The sequence below is a fragment of the Globicephala melas genome, chromosome 6 (genome assembly GCF_963455315.2).
Source record: "Globicephala melas chromosome 6, mGloMel1.2, whole genome shotgun sequence".
In the NCBI taxonomy this organism is placed as follows: domain Eukaryota; kingdom Metazoa; phylum Chordata; class Mammalia; order Artiodactyla; family Delphinidae; genus Globicephala; species Globicephala melas.
Window position 1 is genome coordinate 105,438,458 of NC_083319.1, and position 24,991 is coordinate 105,463,448.

At 42.6% G+C, this 24,991-nt stretch overlaps 1 protein-coding gene across 1 annotated transcript in view; it reads left to right on the forward strand.

Annotated features, from left to right (window-relative positions):
- The window catches only part of EXTL3 (exostosin like glycosyltransferase 3), a 126,253-nt gene that overhangs the window by 23,565 nt on the left and 77,697 nt on the right, over positions 1-24,991 (forward strand). Inside the window, exon 2 of the mRNA XM_030879130.2 lies at positions 3,829-3,935. The gene's annotated coding sequence lies outside the window, so the exon portion shown is untranslated. The remainder of the gene's footprint in view (positions 1-3,828; positions 3,936-24,991) is intronic.

The following is a 24,991-nucleotide window of genomic DNA, read 5'->3' on the forward strand; positions in this document are numbered from 1 at the left end:
ATATAACAATTCAGGGCAAAATACTTTAAGTGTTTGACTTACTGAATTCCTGTCTTCTTTCGGACCCTAATTTAGTCATAATCCTTCAAACATTCAAATTTACTGGCACATGACACATACCCCTCCCCTCCCCATCAAGTTCAACAATATTCTGGGGAGATTACTTAAGTTACTCAAATTTTACTAAAATTTTACTAAAAAATTTGAGAATTAACATTCTCAAATTTTCTGTCTCTTTAAATACAGAGTCTGGCTGTACTCCGTCCCAAGGAAGAATGACTCCATACCTTTTCCTTTAGATAATGGTCTGCATCAAAACAGTGCTTAATAAGGAAAACAGAGAACAGTTATTTAATCAGTTCTTTCAGGCTTAGAGGAAAAAATGGCATATCTTTGGGAGCCAAAGTAAGGTTGGAAGAGGGATGCAGATTTAGCCTCCTGGCCCTCTGCACTCCACTTGCATTTGTATATTGACCTTTGTAAGGTTAGCACGAGTCCTCTAATATTAGCATATATTGAAGTCCCTTAGCATCTTGGCATTTAACAATCTGTCACCTGATTTAATCTTCACAATACGTCTGCAAAATAAATACTATTATGCCTGTTTTATAAGAAGCTCAGCCTCAGAGGGATTGGATAACTTGCCATGGTCATGCAGAGAGTAAGTGACAGGGCTGGATTCAAACCAGAGCTGTCTGGTTCCAAAACCCATGCTCTCGTCTTGTCATTTTCCTAGTCTTGGCTTCATTAATCTTATCTTTTGGTACTAAAAGTCCTTCTCTCTTCAATAGGTATTTGGCAAAAAAGGACCCAGGCATCATATTTCTCTTTCTACTATGTACAAAATGATTCAAAATGGGGTCATAATTGGGTTCTGAACCAGGACAGTTGTAGATGGAGGGAAAGGGACTAAGTGGAGAGTTGCTATTGCCCAGAAACAATAGGAGTTGGTTGGCCAGAGTTGGTGAGCAGGAGTAGGGTGTGTCAAAATGAGTCAGGATTCAGGTTCATTGAGAACCACATTGCTTTTTTATATAGTAAATGTACTCATTTCAGAGAAGCACCTGCCATTAAAAATGGCATTTTCTCTGAGGCATTCTAGACCTTTGTCGTTTATAATCAGAAGGCCGGGACACATAACAGTTTGGATTTTGCTAACAACAATCTTGAATTGTGTGTGCCCTAAGGCTGGTGTATAGGAGGGAAGCTCTTGGCTCTGAGAGCACCCAGCCTCTTCAAATCGCTGCAGCTTTGCTGCATAAAAACTTAAACATATGATTCCCGTAAAGGTCTGAAATGACATTTACATTTTTCAGTTTTACCTTGTTCCTTTTTATTGGAGTGTAGTAGCCCTCTCTTACTTTGCTTATTTATTTTGGTCTGTTTGGCACTCCCTGCGTTCTGAGAACCGCTGCTCCTCCACTTCAACCACGTGATTCAGCTGGAGCTACCATGTTCTTACAGCTGATTGGCCTAGGGCGGACACCTGACCTTCACTGGCCAATCAAAAACTCTTCTCAGGAGTTTTGAACTTACAACCAGAAAAAGCTTGAGGAATTCCTTTCCAGTGGTGGTTCTTGAACTCTTAATGGTCACGTTCCCTGCCATGTGGGAAGGCAATGAAAATGGCTTGCAGTGGGACGCATAAATGAGAGATGGGCAGAGTCCTGATGTATGTGTCCTGGGTCTTGTTTTTAGGGAAGCTTACTGCATCTCTGTCTTCGTAGATTTGGTTGTTCAACCATTCCTTGAATTCTGTCCTCCAGCACACTTCCGTTTCTGTCATTTGGGTTTCTATGATTTACAGTCAAAAGAGTCCTGCCTAAAGGTGGGGTGTTTTGGACAATAGAGCTGTTCCCAAGTTTGTGGCTCAGGAAGGCTTTAGGATAGATTCCTTGCAAATATCAAGGTCTACTATGTTTTTTTCCAAGCGTTGAGGGTTTGCATCTAACTTTACTGACGGTCATTTATTTTTTATTTTTTTTAACATCTTTATTGGGGTATAATTGCCTTACAATGGTGTGTTTGTTAGTTTCTGCTTTATAACAAAGTGAATCAGTTATACATATACATATGTTCCCATGTCTCTTCCCTCTTGCATCTTCCTCCCTCCCACCCTCTCTATCCCACCCCTCCAGGCGGTCACAAAGCACCGAGCTGATATCACTGTGCTATGCGGCTGCTTCCCACTAGCTATCTACCTTACGTTTGGTAGTGTATATATGTCTATGCCTCTCTCTCTCCCTCTCTCTCTCTCTCTCTCTCTCTCTCTCTGTCTCTCTCTCTGTCTCTCTGTCTCTGTCTCTCTCTCTGTCTCTCTCTGTCTCTCTCTCTCTGTCTCTCTCTCTCTGTCTCGCTCTGTCTCTCGCTCGCTCGCTCGCTTTGACTGACGGTCATTTAAATAAAACTGTTCGTTAAATGGTGAGAAACAGCCTCAGCTACGCCCAAACCTACTCAAGTAATTTGAATGTTAGCTTACTTTCCCCAGGACTACTAAGGACCTGAGAAAAAAATTGGCCAAGTTTCAAAATGTATTTGTTAAGTTTCTGAGATGAATAGGACCGTCATCAACGTTTGGGTTTAGAAAGTGGAGGGAGGAAAGTGCTTTGACTTGCAGGATATCGAGTTTCAAATCCCAGGAGAGGAAGACAGTGGGAAGGCGCTGGCTCTCAGCTGGAGAGCGTATGACTAATGGAGACATCTTTTTTTTTTTTTTTTTTTTTGCGGTACGCGGGCCTCTCACTGTTGTGGCCTCTCCCGTTGCGGAGCACAGGCTCTGGACGCAGGCTCAGCGGCCATGCCACGGGCCCAGCCGCTCCGCGGCATGTGGGATCTTCCCGGACCTGGGCACGAACCCGTGTCCCCTGCATCGGCAGGCGAACGGAGACATCTCTTTAATGACTGGACTTTCCTGCCCTGGAACCGTGGACAGTTCCACTCTGCCCAGCCTGACTAGGTGGGTCACACTGACCTACTGTCAGGTGACACCTTCAGCACTGTAGGAGGTTTAAAAAAATTATAGTATTCTTACACTTACTGTTTACAGCTATAAAATTCTTATGCTGCCCATCTCAATTTCCTTTATCTTTCAGAGTTTCAGGACTACGTAAGAATAGTGGTTTGTTTTTTAATATATACATCTCTCCCATTGTATGTAATAGTTTTTGGCTTTTAAGAGTAATCTATACTCATTAAAAAAAAATTGGAACGCACATCAAAGTATAAATAGCAGGAGAAAAAGGTCACCCATGATTACACAACTTGAAGCTGGCCGCATTCACGTTTGGGCAGTTTTCTCGGTGGTATCTTGGGGGAGTATTTTCCAAGCTTGACTTGGCAACCGGCCAGGTATCTGTCCCAACTCTTTGACCTCCTGCACTTCACTCCTCTCTTAATAGAAGTTAACTTAATTGACCTGCCCTCCCCCTTCTGCCCTCCCATAGTAAAAATTAAAGGCAGCTGCTGGAGGATTCTGGTAACTGGTGAGGATGGCGGGTCGTGAGCATCCTGACCAGCAGCGGAGGTGGGGAGGAGGGGGCTCTGGGCTGTGGTGAAGGAGACGCACCTGGCAGGGAGGCATTTCAGCTGGGCAGAGGCTCAGAAGCCCTGGGACGTGATGGCACTTGCGCAAACAGCGCAATGCGGCCAGCGCATAAGCTGTGTGCTCTGTGCTCTCTCAGTTTCCCAGCTGTTTGCAGAGCTGCCCAAAGCTTAAGTCGAAACTCCACCCAGGGCCAGGAGGATTCCTGCAGAAACCAGCTTCCTCCTCGTTCTGCTCCGCCTTGTTGGGGGATGTTTTTTCATTATTCTCTTCTTAATTGTTAATAGGAAGACATTCACGTGGTTCAGAATACACCTGTGCAGTTTAGACGGCAAGTCTTACTCCTGCCCTGAGATCTTCCAGCCACTTTTCACCTTCCTATAACTCACTGCAGGTAATCAGCTTTTAGTTTTTGTGTGTATTCATCCAGACTTTACTTATGAATATTAAAGCAAATACAAATATATTCTGTATTCCCATTTTCCCCTTCTTGAAAACAAAATGATGCATTGTATACACATTTTCTGTGCCTCGCTGGGATTTTTTCCCCCCACTTATCTTGGAGACTTTGAAAAATATCTGTGCATTGAAAACTTCCTCATGCATTTTTATACTTTCAAAATTTTCCATTGGATATATGTAGCATAATTTATTTAACCAGTCCTCTGTTCAAGGGTATTTGAGTTCTTTCCAATCTTTTGTTATTTTGAATAATGCTGCAACGAGTAACTTTGTATAAATGTTACTTTTTAAGTATGGTGGAAGGATAAATTCCCATTAGTCATATTACTGGGTCAAAGGAGGTATGCAGTTGTAATTTTGATCTCAGTGCCCACATTCCTTCCCCAGGGGCTTGTACCAATTTATCCTTCTGCTGGGAAAGTATGAGAGTACTTGTTTCTCTTGGGGGATTATTACATACTGTTTACATGTTACTTTGAATTGTTCTTCAGTTGTTTTAATTTGGATGTTGTCCTCCCAATTAGATGGCAACTTTGTTGAGAGCAAGGGCCAAACATTTTATTGCTTTTGAATTATCCACATTTATAAATAACATAATATGGTACCCTAGGAGCACAATAAATTTGTTTCCAGTGTAATTTGGGAGAATAAGCCAATTAAACCTTAATGATAAAAAGATTTCTATACTTGGCTAGAGTTCAACTGAACTGATTTCTCCCTGCCAAAGGAAAACTATTATGAGGTCTTGTTTCAAGTAATTATGGAATGAGTCTTGAGTTGAGGTGTTACTGCAGGTTCACTTGCTTACACATGGTCTTCTCTCCCGGATCTGAGAGTCGTTTTACCAGATTCAATCTGGTGATGCCTTGGCATCAGCCAGGCTAATTGGGTGCCTGTCCTGTCACTCCTTTTCCTCTACGTGTGACAGTGCCTGCCTGCCCCACAGTAAGCGGGAGAACAAAGAGTTGCTTTTAAACTTTTTTTATCTACTGCACATGTAAACATTGCGTCATTATAATTTAGTCTACCTACATCCTAGTAGCAAAAATGTACTAATTTTCCTCCCAGTTTCTATTACGTTGGATCCCCCCATATGTATTATCCTGTACTGGTGTCCAGTGGTCTTCCAATTTTTTGCTTGCATATCCTCCAGAGGAATGTTGTAAAATTAAGCTTACCCTCACACATTTACAGTCTATATCTAAAATTGTATTACAAGTTTAAATAGTTTGTAAGGATATATTTACAGTATATTGTCAGTATTGACTTTAAAAAGTAATTGTTCACTATACATGTATGCATATGTATGTGTACATGTGTATGTTAAGCTCTTATACACACAGAAGATATTTATCCATCATACTAAGGAAATATCCCTCTATTCCTATGTTTTTTCATTTCAAGTTTTTTTTCTTCTTTCAATTTTAATGGGGCAGGTTTCCCTCTCTTTATTTGCTTGTTTTTTTTTCAACATACAAAAAAAACTGTCAATTTAAAGTGTAGCATATGATAAATTTTGGCTATTGTATATAATTGCATAATCTCACCACAAAATACATTCATGTTGAGGCTTTATTATCATATATATATGATATATACATATAAAATATAAATTGGTTCCAGGACTCCCCTGCAGATGCCAAAATCTAAAGATGCTCAAGTCCCTTATATAAAATGGTATCATAGTTGCATATAACCTATTCACATACCCCCTTATACTTTAAATCATCTCTAGATTACTTATAATACCTCACACAATGTAAATACTATGCAAATAGTTGCAAATACAATGTAAATGATATGTAAATAGTTGCCAGTGTGCAGCAAATTCAAGTTTTGCTTTCTGGAATTTTTTTTCTTTTTTTTGGTGTATTTTCAGTCTGCGGTTGGTTGAATCCACAGATGTAAATCTGAAGATATGGAAGGCTGACTATGTGTGTATATATCCAGATGTGTGCATACATATGTATGTGTGACATACACATTCAGAACTGTTACATGATTCTTTTAAATGTATACAGAGGAATCTAATAGTGTTTGATACCCACCATCATCCACTAAAACAATACAGGGACAAGCTTTCCTTTAAACATCATACATTTTATTCAATATATCATTCCTTTTTTCCCCTGAATTTGAACTTCCATTCCACTTCCCACACAAACTTTTCTTTTTTTCTTTTTTTAATAAATTTATTTATTTATTTTCATTTTTGGCTGTGTTGGGTCCTCATTGCTGCATGCGCGCTTTCTCTAGTTGCATCGAGCGGGGACTACTCTTCATTGTGGTGCGCAGGCTTCTCGTTGTGGTGGCTTCTCTTGTTGCGCAGCATGGGCTCTAGGCACGTGGGCTCAGTAGTTGCGGCACACGGGCTCAGTAGTTGTGGCACACGAGCTTAGTTGCTCCGCGGCATGTGGGATCTTCCCGGACCAGGGCTCGAACCCATGTCCCCTGCACTGGCAGGTGGATTCTTAACCACTGTGCCACCAGGGAAGTCCGAGACTTTTCTTATGCATATTTTTATGCTTGAAATCTTTTACTGGTCACCTTATTATTTATTAATAAAAATATATTAATATCAATACATATTACAATACCTTGATATTAATATATTTTTATTTCCTGTAACCTTACTTCCTATGACCATTGAGAAATTTCTTCTGATAAAGCTATCATTGTAATTATTAGTAATACACCTGGTCAAAACAGCAATCAGCAATCTGTAGGAGCTTCCCTGGTGATGCAGTGGTTAAGAATCTGCCTGCCAATGCAGGGGACATGGGTTTCAGCCCTGGTCTGGGAAGATCCCCCCATGCCGTGGAGCAACTAAGCCCATGTGCCACAACTACTGAGGCTGCATGCCACAACTACTGAAGCCCATGCACCTAGAGCCCGTGCTCCGCAACAAGAGAAGCCACTGCAGTGAGAAGCCTGCACACCACAATGAAGAGTAGCCCCAGCTCGCCGAAAATAGAGAAAGCCCACATGCAGCAATGAAGACCCCACACAGCCAAAAATAAATAAATAAAATAAATTAATTTATTTAAAAAATTATTTAAAATAAACAGCAATCTGTATTTCAAATTAGTAAATATAAAGTTAGATTTTAGTGGATATACATCCCTTAATGAGCGTGATGGGCTTTTTACCACAGTTAGTTTATGTATCTGGGTTTGGTTGTTACTCTTTGCTAGAATGGATCAAAGGTCACTATCAATTCTATTTCTCAATGAACGTGCAGAAGAATCTTGTTCATATAAAAAGTAGGTGGGGGCTTCCCTGGTGGCGCAGTGGTTGAGAGTCCACCTACCGATGTAGGGGACGTGGGTTCGTGCCCCGGTGCGGGAGGATCCCACGTTCCGCGGAGCGGGTGGGCCCGTGAGTCATGGCCGCTGAGCCTGCGCGTCGGGAGCCTGTGCTCCTCAGCGGGAGAGGCCACAGCAGTGAGAGGCCCGATTACTGCAACAACAACAACAAAAAAAGTAGGTGGGAATGGAAAGCATTTTGTTACAGCTCAGTTAATTCTTTGAACTCATTCTGAGCCCCAAATCCTACATTGATCTGTCATCAAAAATTATTTTTCATGTTCTATCGGTTTGCAACTCTACTAGGCCTCCTTCAGTTCTGTTGAAACCTCCTGACTTGCACAAGCACGCTTTACTCTGTCCTTACAGTCATTTGTTGCCTCTGCACCAGCACTGGTTTTTCCCATCCTCTTTCTGTTTGGTGCCTAGGGAAACATTCGCTAGTAAGATTAGGATGGGTGAGAGGTGTCCTCTGCTTTTATGACATGGAAGAAGGAATACTGGGGAAAGGAAGAATTTGTTCATCACAGGTAGGATCTCTAGCAGATACATGGTTGAATTTATCTTAAATATCTGGAAATTGATTCTCTAAAACTGATGGCAGCAATGAAGACCCAATGCAGCCAAAAATAAATAAATAAAATAAATTAAAAAAAATAAAATACCAGTGAGTCCTTGACCTGGTGTTAGCTTAGTCATCTATCTTATTATTTTTTATTTAACATATTTGTTGGAGTATAATTGTTTTACAATGGTGTGTTAGTTTCTGCTTTATAACAAAGTGAATCAGCTATACACATACATATACCCCCATATCTCCTCCCTCTTGCGTCTCCCTCCCACCTTCCCTATCCCACCCCTCTAGGTGGTCACAGAGCACCGACCTGATCTCCCTGTGCTATGTGGCTGCTTCCCACTAGCTATCTATTCTACATTTCGTAGTGTATATATGTCCATGCCACTCTCTCACTTCATCCCAGCTTACTCTTCCCCCTCCTCGTGTCCTCAGGTCCGTTCTCTACGTCTGCGTCTTTATTCCTGGCCTGCCCCTAGGTTCTTCACAACCTTTTTTTTTTTCGATTCCATATATATGTGTTAGCATACGGTATTTGTTTTTCTCTTTCTGACTTACTTCACTCTGTATGACAGACTCTAGGTCCATCTACCTCACTACAAATAACTCAATTTTGTTTGTTTTTATGGCTAATATTCCATTGTATATATGTGCCACATCTTCTTAATCCATTCATCTGTCGATGGCCACTTCGGTTGCTTCCATGTCCTGGCTATTGTAAATAGACCTGCAATGAACATTGTGGTACATGACTCCTTTTGAATTATGGTTTTCTCAGGGTATATGCCCAGTAGTGGAATTGCTGAATCCTATGGTAGTTCTATTTTTAGTTTTTTAAGGAACCTCTATACTGTTCTCCATAGTGGCTGTATCAATTTACATTCCCACCAACAGTGCAAGAGGGTTCCCTTCTCTCCACACCCTCTCCAGCATTTATTGTTTGTAGATTTTTTGATGATGGCCATTCTGACTGGTGTGAGGTGATACCTCATTGTAGTTTTGATTTGCATTTCTCTAATGATTAGTGATGTTGAGCATCCTTTCATGTCTTTGTTGGCCATCTGTATATCTTCTTTGGAGAAATGTGTATTTAGGTCTTCTGCCCATTTTGGATTGGGTTGTTTGTTTTTTTGATATTGAGTTGCGTGAGCTGCTTGTAAATTTTGGAGATTAATCCTTTGTCAGTTGCTTCATTTGCAAATATTTTCTCCCATTCTGAGGGTTGTCTTTTGGTCTTGTTTATGGTTTCCTTTGCTGTGCAAACGCTTTTAAGTTTCATTAGGTCCCATTTATTTATTTTTGTTTTTATTTCCATTTCTCTAGGAGGTGGGTCAAAAGGATCTTGCTGTGATTTATGTCATAGAGTGTTCTGCCTATGTTTTCCTCTAAGAGTTTCATAATGTCTGGCCTTACATTTAGGTCTTTAATCCATTTTGAGTTTATTTTTGTGTATGGTGTTAAGGAGTGTTCTAGTTTCATTCTTTTACATGTAGATGTCCAGTTTTCCCAGCACCACTTATTGAAGAGGGTATCTTTTCTCCATTGTACATTCTTGCCTCCTTTATCAAAGATATGGTGATCATATGTGCATGAGTTTATCTCTGGGCTTTCTATCCTGTTCCATTGATCTATATTTCTATTTTTGTGCCAGTACCATACTGTCTTGATTACTGTAGCTTTGTAGTATAGTCTGAAGTCAGGGTGTCTGATTCCTGCAGCTCTGTTTTTTTCCCTCAAGACTGCTTTGGCTATTCGGGGTCTTTTGTGTTTCCATAAAAATTGTGAAATTGTTTCTCTAGTTCTGTGGAAAATGCCATTGGTAGTTTGATAGGACTTGCATTGAATCTGTAGATTGCTTTGGGTAGTATAGTCATTTTCACAATGTTGATTCTTCCAATCCAAGAACATGGTATACATCTGTTTGTATCCTCTTTAATTTCTTTCATCAGTGTCTTATAGTTTTCTGCATACAGGTCTTTGTCTCCTTAGGTAGGTTTATTCCTAGGTATTGTATTCTTTTTGTTGCAGTGGTAAATGGGAGTGTTTCCTTAATTTCTCTTTTAGGTTTTTCATCATTAGTGTATAGGAATGCAAGAGATTTCTATGCATTAATTTTGTATCCTGCTACTTTACCATATTCATTGATTAGCTCTAGTAGTTTTCTGGTAGCCTCTTTAGGATTCTCTGTGTATAGTATCATGTTATCTGCAAACAGTGACAGCTTTACTTCTTCTTTTCCCATTTGGATTCCTTTTATTTCTTTATCTTCTCTGATTGCTGTGGCTAAAACATCCAAAACTATGTTGAATAACAATGGTGAAGAGTGGACAACCTTGCTCGTTCCTGATCTTAGTGGAGATGGTTTCAGTTTTTCACCATTGAGAACGATGTTGGCTGTGCGTGTCATATATGGCCTTTATTATGTTGAGGTACGTTCCCTCTGTGCCTACTTTCTGGAGGGTTTTTATAATACATGGGTGTTGAGTTTTGTCGAAAGCTTTTTCTGCATCTATTGAGATGATCATGTGGTTTTTCTCCTTCATTTTGTTAATATGGTTTATCACACTGATTGATTTGCATATACTGAAGAATCCTTGCATTCCTGGGATAAACCCCACTTGATCATGGTGTATGATCCTTTTAATGTGTTACTGGATTCTGTTTGCTAGTATTTTGTTGAGGATTTTTGCATCTATGTTTATCAGTGATATTGTCCTGTAGTTTTCTCTGTGACATATTTTTCTGGTTTTGGTATCAGGGTGATGGTGGCCTCGTAGAATGAGTTTGGGAGTGTTCCTCCCTCCGCTATATTTTGGAAGAGTTTGAGAAGGATAGGTGTTAGCGCTTCTCTAAATGTTTGATAGAATTCGCCTGTGAGGCCATCTGGTCCTAGCCTTTTGTTTGTTGGAAGATTTTAAATCACAGTTTCAATTTCAGTGCTTGTGATTGGTCTGTTTATATTTTCCATTTCTTCCTGGTTCAGTCTCGGAAGGTTGTGCTTTTCTAAGAATTTGTCCATTTCTTCCAGGTGGTCCATTTTATTGGAATATAGTTGCTTGTAGTAATCTCTCATGATCCTTTGTATTTCTGCAGTGTCAGTTGTTACTTCTCCTTTTTCATTTCTAATTCTATTGAGTCTTCTCCCCTTTTTTCTTGATGAGTCTGGCTAGTGCTTTACCAATTTTGTTTATCTTCTCAAAGAACCAGCTTTTAGTTTTATTGATCTTTGCTATTATTTTCTTTGTTTCTATTTCATTTATTTCTGCTCTATTCTTTATCATTTTTTTTCCTTCTGCTAACTTTGGGTTTTGTTTGTTCTTCTTTCTCTAATTGCTTTAGGTGTAAGGTTATGTTGTTTATTTGAGATGTTTCTTGTTTCTTGAGGTAGGATTGTATTGCTATAAATTTCCTCTTAGAACTGTTTTTGCTGCATCCCATAGGTTTTGGGTCATCGTGTTTTCATTGTCATTTGTTTCTAGGTACTTTTTGATTTCCTCTTTGATTTCTTCAGTGATCTCTTGGCTATTTAGTAGTGTATTGTTTAGCCTTCATGTGTTTGTATTTTTTACAGGTTTTCTTCCTGTTATTGATATCTAGTCTCATAGCATTGTGGTCAGAAAAGATACCTGATACGATTTCAATTTTCTTAAATTTACCACGGCTTGATTTGTGACCCAAGATATGATCTATCCTGGAAAATGTTCTATGAGCACTTGAGAAGAAAGTGTATTCTGTTGTTTTTGGATGGAATGTCCTATAAATATCAATTAAGTCCATCTTTTTAAATGTATCATTTAAAGCTTGTGTTTCCTTATTTACTTTCATTTTGGATGATTTGTCCATTGGTGAAAGTGGGGTGTTAAAGTCCCCTATTGTGATTGTGTTACTGTTGATTTCCCTTTTTATGGCTGTTAGCATTTGCCTTATGTATTGAGGTGCTCCTACGTTGGGTGCATAAATATTTACAATTGGTATATTTTCTTCTTGGAATGATCCCTTGATCATTAAGTAGTGTCCTTCTTTGTCTCCTGTAATAGTCTTTGTTTTAAAGTCTATTTTGTCTGATATGAGAATTGCTATTCCAGCTTTCTTTTGATTTCCATTTGCATTGAATATCTTTTTCTATCCCCTCACTTTCAGTCTGTATGTGTCCCTAGGTCTGAAGTGGGTCTCTTGTAGACAGCATATATATGGGTCTTGTTTTTGTAACCATTTAGACAGTCTGTGTCTTTTGGTTGATGCATTTAATCCATTTATGTTTAAGGTAATTATTGATATGTATGTTCCTATTACCATTTTCTTAATTGTTTTGGGTTTGTTATTGTAGGTCTTTTCCATCTCTTGTGTTTCCTGCCTAGAGAAGTTCCTTTAGCATTTGTTGTAAAGCTGGTTTGGTTGTGCTGAATTCTCTTAGCTTTTGCTTGTCTGTAAAGGTTTTAATTTCTCTGTCGAATCTGAATGAGATCCTCGCTGGGTAGAGTAATCTTAGTTGTAGGTTTTTCCCTTTCATCACTTTAAATATGTCCTGCCACTCCCTTCTGGCTTGCAGAGTTTCTGCTGAAAGATCAGCTGTTAACCTTATGGGGATTCCCTTGTATGTTATCTGTTGTTTTTCCCTTGTTGCTTTTAATATTTTTTCTTTGGATTTAATTTTTGATAGTTTGATTAATATGTGTCTTGGTGTGTTTCTCCTTGGATTTATCCCGCAGGGGACTCTCTGTGCTTCCTGGACTTGATTGACTATTTCCTTTCCCATATCAGGGAAGTTTTCAACTACAATCTCTTCAAATATTTTCTCAGTCCCTTTCTTTTCCTCTTCTTCTTCTGGGACCCCTATAATTCGAAGGTTGGTGCGTTTCATGTTGTCCAGAGGTCTCTGAGACTGTCCTCAATTCTTTTCATTCTTTTTTCTTTATTCTGCATTGCAGTAGTTATTTCCACTATTTTATCTTCCAGGTCACTTATCCGTTCTTCTGCCTCAGTTATTCTGCTATTGATTCCTTCTAGAGAATATTGATTTCATTTATTGTGCTGTTCATCAGTTTGTTTGCTCTTTAGTTCTTCTACATCCTTGTTAAACGTTTCTTGTATTTTCTCCATTCTAGTTCCAAGATTTTGGATCATCTTTACTATCATTACTCTGAATTCTTTTTCAGGTAGACTGCCTCTTTCCTCTTCGTTTGTTTGATCTGGTGGGTTTTTACCTTGCTCTTTCATCTGCTGTGTGCTTCTCTGTCTTCTCATTTTGCTTAACTTACTGTGTTTGGGGTCTCCTTTCCACAGGCTGCAGGTTTGTAATCCCATTGTTTTTGGTGTCTGCCCCCAGTGGCTAAGGTTGGTTCAGTGGGTTGTGTAGGCTTTCTGGTGGAGGGGACTGGTGCCTGTGCTCTGGTGGATGAGGCTGGATCTTGTCTTTCTGGTGGGCAGGACCACGTCTGGCGGTGTGTTTTGGGGTGTCTGTGGCCTTATTATGATTTTAGGCAGTCTCTCTGCTAATGGGTGGGGTTGTGTTCCTGTCTTGCTACTTGTTTGGCATAGGGTGTCCAGCACTGAAGCTTGCTGGTCGTTGAATGGAGCTGGGTCTTAGCATTGAGATGGAGATCTCTGGGAGAGCTTTCGCCATTTGATATTATGTGCAGCTGGGAGGTCTCTGGTGGACCAATTGTCCTGAACTCGGCTCTCCCACCTCAGAGGCACAGGGCTGACATCCGGCTGGAGCATCAAGACCCTGCCAGCCACATGGCTCAGAAGAAAAGGGAGAAATAAATAAATAAATAAAATAAAATAAAATAAAGTTATTAAAAAATAAAAAAATTATTAAAAATAAAAAAAGTATTAAAAGAAAGAAAGAAGACAGCAACCTAACCAAAAAACAAATCCACCAATGATAACAAGCACTAAAAACTACTAAAAAAGAAAAAAAACAGGACAGGCAAAACCCTAGGCCAAATGGTAAAAGCAAAACTATACAGACAAAATCACACAAAGTCCACCGCCACAATTTTGGGATGATTCATTGTTTATTCAGGTATTCCAGAGATGCAGGGTGCATCAAGTTGATTTTGAGGATTTAATCCGCTGTTCCTGAGTCTGCATGGAGAGATTTCCCTTTCTCTTCTCTGTTCGCACAGCTTCTGGGGTTCAGCTTTGGATTGGCTCCGTCTCTCCATGTAGGTCACCTGAGGGCGTCTGTTCCCACTCAGACAGGACGGGGTTAAAGGAGCGGCTGATTCGGGGGCTCTGGCTCACTCAGGCCGGGGGGAGGTAGGGGTACGGAATGTGGGGCGAGCCTGTGGCGGCATTGGCCGGTGTGACATTGAACCAGCCTGAGGCGCGCCGTGCGTTCTCCCGGGGAAGTTGTCCCTGGATCCTGGGACCCTGGCAGTGGCGGGCTGCACAGGCTCCCCGGAAGTGGGTTGTGGATAGTGACCTGTGCTCGCACACAGGCTTCTTGGTGGCGGCAGCAGCAGCCTTAGCATCTCATGTCCGTCTCTGGGGTCAGCGCTTTTAGGCACGGCTCACGCCTGTCTCTGGAGCTCCTTTAAGCAGCGCTCTTAATCTCCTCTCCTCGCGCACCAGCAAACAAAGAGGGAAGAAAAAGTCTCTTGCCACTTCGGCAGGTCCAGACTTTTCCCCGGACTCCCTCCCATCTAGCCGTGGCGCACCAGCCCCCTACAGGCTGTGTTCACGCCGCCAACCCCAGTCCTCTCCCGGCGCTCCGACCGAGCCTCAGCTCCCAGCCCCGCCCGCCCCAGCGGGTGAGCAGACAAGCCTCTCGGGCTGCTGAGTGCCGGTCGGCACCGATCCTCTGTGCGGGAATCTCCCTGCTTTGCCCTCCGCACCCCTGTTGCTGTGCTCTCCTCCGCGGCTCTGAAGCTTCCCCCGCTCCGCCACCCGCAGTCTCAGCCCACGAAGGGGCTTCGTAGTGTGTGGAAACCTTTCCTCCTTCACAGCTCCCTCCCAGTGGTGCAGGTCCCATCCCTATTCTTTTGTCTCTGTTTTTTCTTTTTTCTTTTGCCCTACCCAAGTACGTGGGGAGTTTCTTGCCTTTTGGGAGGTCTGAGGTCTTCTGCCAGCGTTCAGTAGATGTTCTGTAGGAGTTGTTCCATGTGTAGTTGTATTTCTGATGTATTTGTGGGGAGGAAGGTGATCTCCGCGTCTTACTCCTCTGCCATCTTTAAAGTCTCCCCAGTCGTCTATCTTAGCACTGTCAACAAATCCATTTAAATGGATTCTCAAAGCTGATACTCAGTAAAAGTAAAATTACATTTTATAGCATCTGTCTTCTTGTTTAAGCCGTGGATATTTTCAGGAGAGTGAGTTTGACAGTATGCATTATGCATGTGATAGATATGTACCTAAAACAGATACACTGTTATATGTGAATTATACCTCAATCAGAAAATAAAATCATGACAGATGTTCTGTTGAGTGCTAGAAAAACAGCTCACCATGAAGCTCAAAAAACAGTTTGGTGAAATTTGGTGGAAATAGAGTTTCTGGGGGAAAAAAAAGAAGAAGTAAAATAGTCAGTTCCCTAAGTCTGCTATAAATTTATGAATATGGGCTTTTCTAGGGATGCTTGCAAAACAGGCAGAAGCCAAATAAGTAAGCTGAAGGGCTTTAATGCCAAAATATGAGTGTTTATTTTGTAGAAGGAGCTAGCTGCACGCTTTCACGTCGATAGTCAACACCTCCATCTGTGATAGAACGACCATTTGTAAAGATGCAGTTGATGAACAGTTGATGAGAGAATGAGCGAAGAGAAGTGAACCAGGATTTGGCTGAGTGCCGCAGGCTGTTCAGGTGCTATAACAGAATACCATAGACTGCGGCTTATAAACATCAGACATTTATCTCTCATAGTTCTTGAGGCTGGAACGTCCAAGATCAAGGCAGATTTAGTGTCTCTGAGAGCCCACTTCCACATTGATGCTGTAATCTCATGGCAGAAGGGGACAAGGGATCTTTCTGGGGTCTCTCTTTTTTTTTTTTAACATCTTTATTGGGGTATAATTGCTTTACAATGGTGTGTTGCTTTCTGCCCCGTAACAAAGTGAATCAGTTATACATATACATATGTTCCCATATCTCTTCCCTCTTGCGTCTCCCTCCCTCCCCCCTCCCTATCCCACCCCTCCAGGCGGTCACAAAGCACCGAGCCGATATCCCTGTGCCATGCGGCTGCTTCCCACTAGCTATCTACCTTACGTTTGTTAGTGTGTATATGTCCATGACTCTCTCTCGCCCTGTCACAGCTCACCCTTCCCCCTCCCCATATTCTCAAGTCCGTTCTCCAGTAGGTCTGTGTCTTTATTCCTGTCTTACCCCTAGGTTCTTCATGACATTTTTGGGGTCTCTTTTTATAAAGGCAGTAATCCATTCATGGGGGCCTCACCCTCATGACCTAATCACCTCCCAAAGACCCCACCTAATGCAGTCACAATGGGGATTAGGTTTCAGCGTATGCCTTTTAGGAGGGGACACAAACATTCAGTCTATAGCAGTGTGCCTAGGTAGCTTAAACAACAGAGATATATTTTCTCACAATTCTGGAGACTGGAAGTTGGCTGTTAGAATGCTGGCATTGTTAAGTTCTGGTAAGAGCTTTCTTCCTGCCTTGCAGGCAACTGTCTTCTCATTGTGTGCTCACGTGGCCTTTCCTCAGTGAGTGGACCTGGAGAGAGAGAGAGGTGTCTCTCTCGTATTCTCTCTCTCTCTCTCTTTTTTTTTTTTTGGCCCTGCAGCATGTGGGATCTTAGTTCCCCAACCAGGGATCGAACCCATGCCCCCTGCACTGGAAGTGCGGAGCCTTAACCACTGGACTGCCACGGAAGTCCTCTTATTCTCTTTTTATAAGGCCACAAACCCTATTGGATTAGGACCCTACTTTTATGACCTCATGTAACCTAAATTACCTCCTAAAAGCCCTACCTCCAAATACAGTCACACGGGGAGTTATAGTTTCAACATATGAATTTGGGAGGGGCACCATTCACTCCATAGCACCGGGAGTCAGAATATGGGGGTCCTAACCCAGATCCTGCCACTAAGTGGCTGTGATCCTGAGGTATATATCACTTGATTGTTCTTCTCGGTTTCAGGGCAAACATTTTTGATGCTGGGGAATGGTGACCCCTTCCATGATGATACAGGGTCCTGAGTTGAGGAACAACTTGCATTTTGTTCATTGTATCATTTACTCTGGCCAGAGAGGGGACCAATATATTGAAAACCATTTTGAAAATAATAAACCCTGAAAAAGGACCAGAGATTTTAAGGCATCAGCAAGAAAATTTCAGTTTTCCAAAGAGCCTTCTGGATAACTAGGGTTCTATAGTTCACCGGCACCAAAAGTATGACAAAAAATCTATGTGGGGTCTCAGTGATGAAAGAAAGGAATAAGCCCAGAATCTGAGACCAGTTTTGGTGGCTGATCTTGCAGCCAGCATCAGGGCAGAAAGAAAGGGCCAGCACTCACAGAAGAACATTGAGCACCTCGTTCGTGAAGTCACCTGCCGTGGTATCATGGAACCCATGTCATTCTCTCTCAGATTTTTTTCATTTTGTGTGAGCAAGCACCTGAAGTATTTTTTCAGATAGGATGAGTGTTGTAAACTGCTTGAGTTTTTACAGGTCTGAATATTGTATTTTGAATACAATATCCTTGGATGGGAGAGGAGAAGGATCTTGTACTCAGCTCACCAGATTAAACTGGAAGGCTTTTTCCTTTCTCAAAACTGTAGCCTGTATAGATAAGTTCATTTGTACCCTTTTTTTAGATTCCACATATAAGTGATATCATATGATATTTGTCTTTCTCTGTCTGACTTACTTCACTCAGTATGACAGTCTCTAGGCCCATCCATGTTGCTGCAAATGGTACTATTTTGTTCTTTTTTATGGCTGAGTAGTATTCCATTGTATATATGTTACAATAGCCAGAACATGGAAGCAACCTAAACGTCCATTGACAGAGGAATGGGTAAAGAAGATGTGAAAAACAAACAAACAAAAGAAAAACAGTAGCCTGGTCCCCTCCTTCCTGCCTCCTACTCTCTGGCTGATCTCCTTGGCTTACAGAAAGGTTCCCACAATCATGCATTCTGGTTACTTCTCCTGGCAGGCTGGGCTTGAAGACCAGGGAGCTCTCTATAATGGCAGGCTTGCTGACTCATCACCAGGTGCTCTGGGACTGCAAGGATGAGAGAGCTCTTCCAGTGTTTACCTAGGCCCTGTCAAAGAAAAATTGCTTTGGACAAGTCAAATAGGCAAAGAAGACTTTATCCAAGACTAATGCGATAAGGTCAAGACTGTGGCAAAAGGGGTGAGAGATTGAACTCAACTCTCAATACAACAGAGGTAGCTGGAGGATTGTAGCCAATGGACAGGATGAGTGGCGTCAGTGGATGGAAAATACCAAGAGGAGCTTGGTTAGGTCCCAAGGGTTGTGGGATTCTTGCTAAGCTGGCTTGGCTGAATTCTTGCTGAACTGAGCTTAAGCAGGCTAAGGATGGAAGGCCCAGGACACAGTCTCATCAAGAGGAGAGCTCAGAGGAGCTGGACCAAAGTCTGGTCAAAGAAGGGTCCTTGTCAGCTTCTCCCTTATTCTACATACAAGGTACCATGAATATTTCTGGTCAATGCTGGGACTCTTGGCTTCCTGGGCAGTGGTTACCATCCTAATTAGATTGCTACCCCAGGCCTAATGGGATCTCTCTACCTATCTATTAATTTTTTTATTTGCTTGGTGGTATTTCCTTAAAGGTTGGTCATCCCTAGCACTTTGAAAGGCAAAAGTGTGTTGTGGGGCTTCCCTCGTGGCGCAGTGGTTGAGAGTCCACCTGCCGATGCAGGGGACACGGGTTCGTGCCCCGGTCCCAGAGGATCCCACGTGCCGCGGAGCGGCTGGGCCCGTGAGCCATGGCCGCTGAGCCTGCGCGACCGGAGCCTGTGCTCCGCAACGGGAGAGGCCACAACAGTGAGAGGCCTGCGTACCGCAAAAAAAAAAAAAGTGTATTGTGGTTACGAGCATGTGCTTTGGAATCAGAAGCACTTGGGGTCAGATCCCAGCTCTGCTAGTTGTTAGCTCTGTGAGTTTGGGTAGGTCACTTAAAATTATCTTCTTCCTAGAGTTGTTAACTATTACGGTAATTATCATTGCCCATTAAATGGAAGCTACCATTAATATTATTATTATTTTGACCCAGATTCAAATCATCTGGATCTCCTCAAGCCAACTCCAACAGTATTCCATATATCATGACTAACATACAAATGTCCCTGGGCCTGGCAGATTGGCAAATATCTCCTAGGTACTGGTAACCTACACTGTAGCCCTGCTCGCTCCAGAAGAAGCAGAGTCCCTGAAGCCCTCTGTGGTAGCTCTCTTACTCTGCATAGCAATTTGACTTGCACTGCACTAACTATAAGGGAAGCTAACTTTATTCCAATTGCGTTAAGCATCAAGGCATTGGGACATTCTTTTTTATGGCGTAGTTGTTAAAGTAGTTACCTACATCAGTACTTAAAGTGCAGTGGAGTGTTAATGTCGTAGAGCTTGTCTGCTCTTCCCTGCTTATCATATGCTTCTCTCCAAGTTACTCTTATTAACTGATTTGTCCTCCATCGCCTCTTGACTTTCAAAAGTACATCTACAAGCTTTCAGAAGTTTGAGAAGGAATGTGTGTGTTGTACAAAGTTAGCGGGCAACGAAGAGGAGAAAACCCTGTCATTTTTGTAGAGGACACATAGAAGATTCAAGACGAAGGACAGAAATGAAAGAAGATCCTCGCAAATCATAGAGACTGTGGGTGCTGTTTCTGCGTCTGGTATCACCTCTAACGTCTTTATTCTCTGATAGTAATAGAGAAAATTCAACATTACAATGGGTAATAAGTGAGCATGTGTTTCCCTTCCAGCAAGTCTCAAACCTGACATCACTTCCAGGGCTGTCAGCACAATAAGACTGAAATCACCGGTGAATCATTGAATCTGAATCACCTCTACCAAAATGTCAAGTTACAGACATCCTTTAAAGGAACCTTGGTAGAGGTTGCTAGGAATAGTGCTGATTTTTAATGAAGTATAAATTAAAGAAGAAAAGAAGTGAGTTAGAAAGAGATTTTTGTCCAGTGCTGTATTAGGAGTCTCCAGAGAAACAGAACCAATAGGGTGTGTGTGTGTGTCTGAGTGTGTGTTTATATATATATATATATATATATATATGGAAAGATATTTATTATAAGGAATTGGCTCATGCAGTTGTAGAAGCTGAGAAGTCCCAAGATCTTCAGTCATCAAGCCAGAGACCCAGGAGAGCTGATGATTTAATTCCAGTCTGAGTCCAAAAGCCTGAGAACCAGGAGAACTGATGGTGTTAAGTTCTCTCCCAAAAGCTGGCAGGTCTGAGACCCAAAAAGAGCCAGTGTTTCAGTTTAAGTCCAAAGGTGGGGAAAAGACTGATGTCCCAGATAAATAGGCAGAAAGAGTTACCTCTGACTCAGCCTTTTTGTTCTATTCAGATCTTCACCTGATTGTATGAGGCCCACCCACATTAGGGAGGTCAATCTGCTTTACTCAGTCTGTTGATTTAAATGTGAATCTCCTTCAGAAAGGCCCAGGGGACTTCCCTGGTGGTCCAGTGGCTAAGATTCCGTGCTCCCAGTGCAGGGGGCCCAGGTTCCATCCCTGGTCAGGGCACTAGATCCCTCATGCCACAACTAAAGACCCCCACATGCCACAACGTAGATCCCGCATGCTGCAACTAAGACCCAGCACAGCCAAGTAAATAAATAAATAAATATTAAAAAAGAAAGACCCTCTCAGAGACACCCAGAATCATGTGTGACTAAGAAGGCAGGCTCGTGTGTGATCACACAGGATCTTCTTTGCGGCACGTTTAGTTGCGGCATCTTTTAGTTGTGGCATGCGAACTCTTAGTTGCAGCACGCACGTGGGATCTAGTTCCCCGACCGGGGATTGAACCCAGGCCCCCTGCACTGGGAGTGCGGAGTCTTACGCACTGGGTCACCAGGGAAGTCCCACCATATGGTCTTCTTAAGGCAGATCAGATTATTCTCTCCTGGCGGTAACGATCGTCAGGTATAGCACTTATACTCCTGACTTTACCAGTTTTCAAAGTGTGGTTCCTGGGTCAGCCGCAGCAGCATCCCCTGGGAATTTGTTAGAACTAGAAAATCTCAGTCCCACCCCAAACCTACTGAATCAGAAACTCTAGGGGTGGGACCCAGAAATCTGCATTATAACAACCCTTCTGGGTGACTCTGATGCTTACTTAAGTTTGAGAACGGCTGACCTAGGATATTTGCAGTTAAGTTGCTTGCTAGTGATGAATATACCTTGAAATTGAGCAAAAAGCTAGAGAGGCAACAAATCATAACCCTAGAGAACTCCCAAATGGTACAGATCACATTCTTCCTTTAAGCAGATATTTTTGTCAGTGTATGGTGGATATAAGCCTTGCTCAGTTTAGTCACATGTCCTTTCATGTGTTTTCATCAGTTTGAAGAAGGCAGGCTCACCCACAAGTGGCATGTGTCATACCTCGGTGTCCTTTCATAGTGCATTGGAGATCAGAACTGATGTTCCTCTCTGAAAAGTGTAGGACAGGCAAACCTAGTTTGCTGAATGGTTGAAACACAAGTTCTACTTCCTGTGGTCCAAAGGGTGTGAAATGGATGAGGGGAAGAGACCTCTGCAGGTAACTTTCGTATTGTGGCTCTGCCTTTTCTTACCTCTGTAGGCTGACAGAGCTCCTGAAGATTCAAGAAGCTCGTTTAAGGTAGACAGTGATTAAGCACCCTTATTGTTACTGTCAGCAGCCAAAGGACTTACTGCTTCCTCAGCTCTGTTTAAAAGCAAAGTCTTCCAGGGCCTCCTGCTTACCTGTGTAGCAGCTACCGGGGACAGAGTTATTTTCACATTTTTTTCTTTTCAGAATTAAGTAGAGGGAGGGAGAATTATTTAGGAGGGACAAATATGCCTGTTATTGGTAATAACAACAATTTGCTGTTGATGTTCTTTAAAAAAAAAAAAAAAAAAACACGTAACAATTTTTCCTTGCAGAGTCCGAAGACTCTGCATATATTACCAAAAGCACCAGAAGATTACCCCCAAACTGAATTAGGTGTTCCCGCATGTAACTCCCTAAACTTTTCCCTCTCATGGAATTGAGTACAGTGTTAAGATTATCTGCCTACTTGTTAGTTTCCTCATTAGAGGATAAATTCTGGGAGGGCAGAGGTATTTTTTGTCTTGCTTATTGTACCCACAATGTTCCTCACATAATGTGTGTTCAGTACGTTTTTGTTGAGTGAGGGAATTTTATGAAACCCCCCAGGGGTCGGGGCCTATGCATGGTGCTGGCTATACAGAGGCACACACGGCAGGCTCCTGAACATCAAGATATTGCAGTCTTGTAAAAGAGACAGACAAGAGTGAGTACTCCATAGGGTAAGGAAGACTTCACAGAGGAATCGACATCTGAGTGAGCTTTGGAAGGATGAATAGAAGCTGGCCAGGAAGACGAGCCGAGGTGGGAAGTTATGCAGAAGGTGTCAGAATCAGGTGCCAGGATGTGCTGGGATACATAGTTGTGAGGCTGCACGGGCCATTCCAAGAACTGGAGGTGATTTGGTATTACTGAAATATCTGTTGTGAATTTATGGAAGGGAGATGGATGGGAAAGAGAAGACGAGGCCAGTTTAGGGGCTTAGAAGTTAGCATCTGAACAACGGGGATTCATTAAAGGGATTTAACCAAGGAGGTCACGAGGTGGCCGCTGAAGGATGAACTGATTAGGAAAGATGAGAGCTGACAGGGCCCGCACTGGGGCGCTGGTGGACATAGAACTGTCTGTACACGAAACTGACCGGAAGGAGGTGAGAGGAGAGTCGAAATGACCATGTTGGGGGCAGAGCTGCCCTACAGCCCAGATTATTAAAATCAATATAAAGTGGGTGTAGGAGCAGATATTGGGTTCATTTTAGACATTCTGAGTTTAGAAAACTGTGCACCCTTTTGGCAGAAAGTTCCAGAAAGCTACCAGCCATTCTGGGGGCTCAGAGAAGAGGCCAAGGATGGGGGGGGGATCCTCAGATTTACTCACACCTGTGTTTAAACAGACAGATAACCAAGTCAGCCTTTGGGTGGCTGAGATGACTTAGGGAAAGGATGAAGCTCAAGGAGAAAAGAGGCCAAGCCAGAGCCTTGGGGAGTCAAACATGAAAGCGACAGAGGCAGGCAATCCAAGATGGTGCTTCTCGGGTGTGCCTCAGAATCACCCGCGGCGCGCGTCACAGCACAGACCGTGGACCCCCTCACGCACAGAGGTTTTGATTCAGTAGGTCAGGGGTGGGTCTGAGAATTGCATTTCCGACGTGCTCCCATCCGGGGCTGATACCGCTGGTCTGCAGGCCATGCTTTGGGTGGCAGTGGAACAGGCTGGGATGAGAAGGCAAGGGGGGCGATGGCTGCAGGGTAGGTTTTGAGGTGTCTGGGGATGTAAGGACCTTGGGCATGTTTGTAGGTTGAGGTGAAGGATGTGGCAGAGACAGGGAGAGGTTGGACATCCTGGAGAGCAAGGGGATGATTAAGGAAGGAAATTCGCGGATGAGAAAAGAGGAAGGGTCCAAAGAAGATGGAAGCACCAGCCATGATGGTCCCAGTAAAAATGTCTATGGGCCATGGTGTCCCCTTTAAAAACCAAAGCCCCCTTGGGTAAGATGATTTTCTTGTAGCTTCCCCCTTTTCTATTTTTTTTTTTTTAATCTCCCACCTCTTCCAGCTGCTGTTTACTGTCACCTTTCTGACTCTCCTACTGTGCCTAGGAGCCTTTGTCTCTCTGCCAGTATTCTCTCAGTGCTGTCACTTCCGTGTACAGAGCCATAAAGAGATGACTTGCTACAGATGAATGATCAGTAATGAATAGACTTTCAGCAACACAAGGCGTTTCAAGGGTAAAGGAACATTTCAAAAGCTGTTGGATTATTATTGCTAAAATTGTGTTTCTACCGCCTTCTTGCTAGAACTGTCAAGCTGTTTGACAGCTCCCCTGGGATGTCAGTCTCTGGTATCGCAACCCTAGCAAAGCATAAAGACACAGCTCTCTCCCCTCTGCTAACCAAAGCCTGCTTCCTTGTAGCCTCAGAGCCTGCAGCCAATCTAGAAAAGCTTCAAAAATCACTTCGTACAATTTTAAAAAAACAACCACCACCCCGATTATAGCTGTGAGCAGCTATGGGCCCATGTGTGTCACACTGTTTGAGTTTAAGACAACAAAAATTTATTGAAGGTTCGTCATAGAACAAGCACCACGAGAGGCACTGAGATCCAAAGATTAGAAGAATTTGATCTTCTGTTGGGATTCTGAGAGGGCCTTCATGTCCTTTTCTTTTCTGAGTCCTGAACCAGATGACAGAGGAAACAGACTGGGATTCAAATACCACCTTCTTTGCTGCTTAAGCTGGTCTGGAGGATGTAGCTGGGACCCAAGGACAAAACAGGAATCTCATTTCTTCCTGCGTGAACTGAACTTCCCCCCTAGACATAGGCTAAGTCACAGGAAACTGCTTTACCGCTACTGCATGAACAGAGAAGAAAGTATATGGCCTGTGGGATAGACAGTTCTGAGAGAGAAACTCAGCAGGAGCACGGGCAGTGAGTGTATAATGACCCTGTCCCTAGTCTTATCAATCACAGAAGTAATTTTTTCTTCCTGGAGGAGGAATAAATAAGGGAAGTGGGCAAAGAATAGAAGGTGTCTCCTCAATACTGTAGACAGGAAGTTTCTATGTTCTTGACCAAAGCAAACTGGGGAGATGGGAATAGCATGGTTTATCCTTCATTTTCCAACCATTTGATCTCTTAACTCATGAGTTTTATAATCAGACCTCTGGCCCACTGAGGATGGGGCTGCCCTCCTGTGATACGTGTGTCAGGAGCGATAAGACAGAAATGCCGGGGGTTGTATTCCAGGCATCAAGGGCAGTCAGCTCCAGCTTTCATAAGACCTTTTCCTCCTGTAGTGGCTTTGTGTGCCCGTCTGGGAACCAGTGGTGGGCTTCCCAGCTGTGCCTGCAGAAGGGT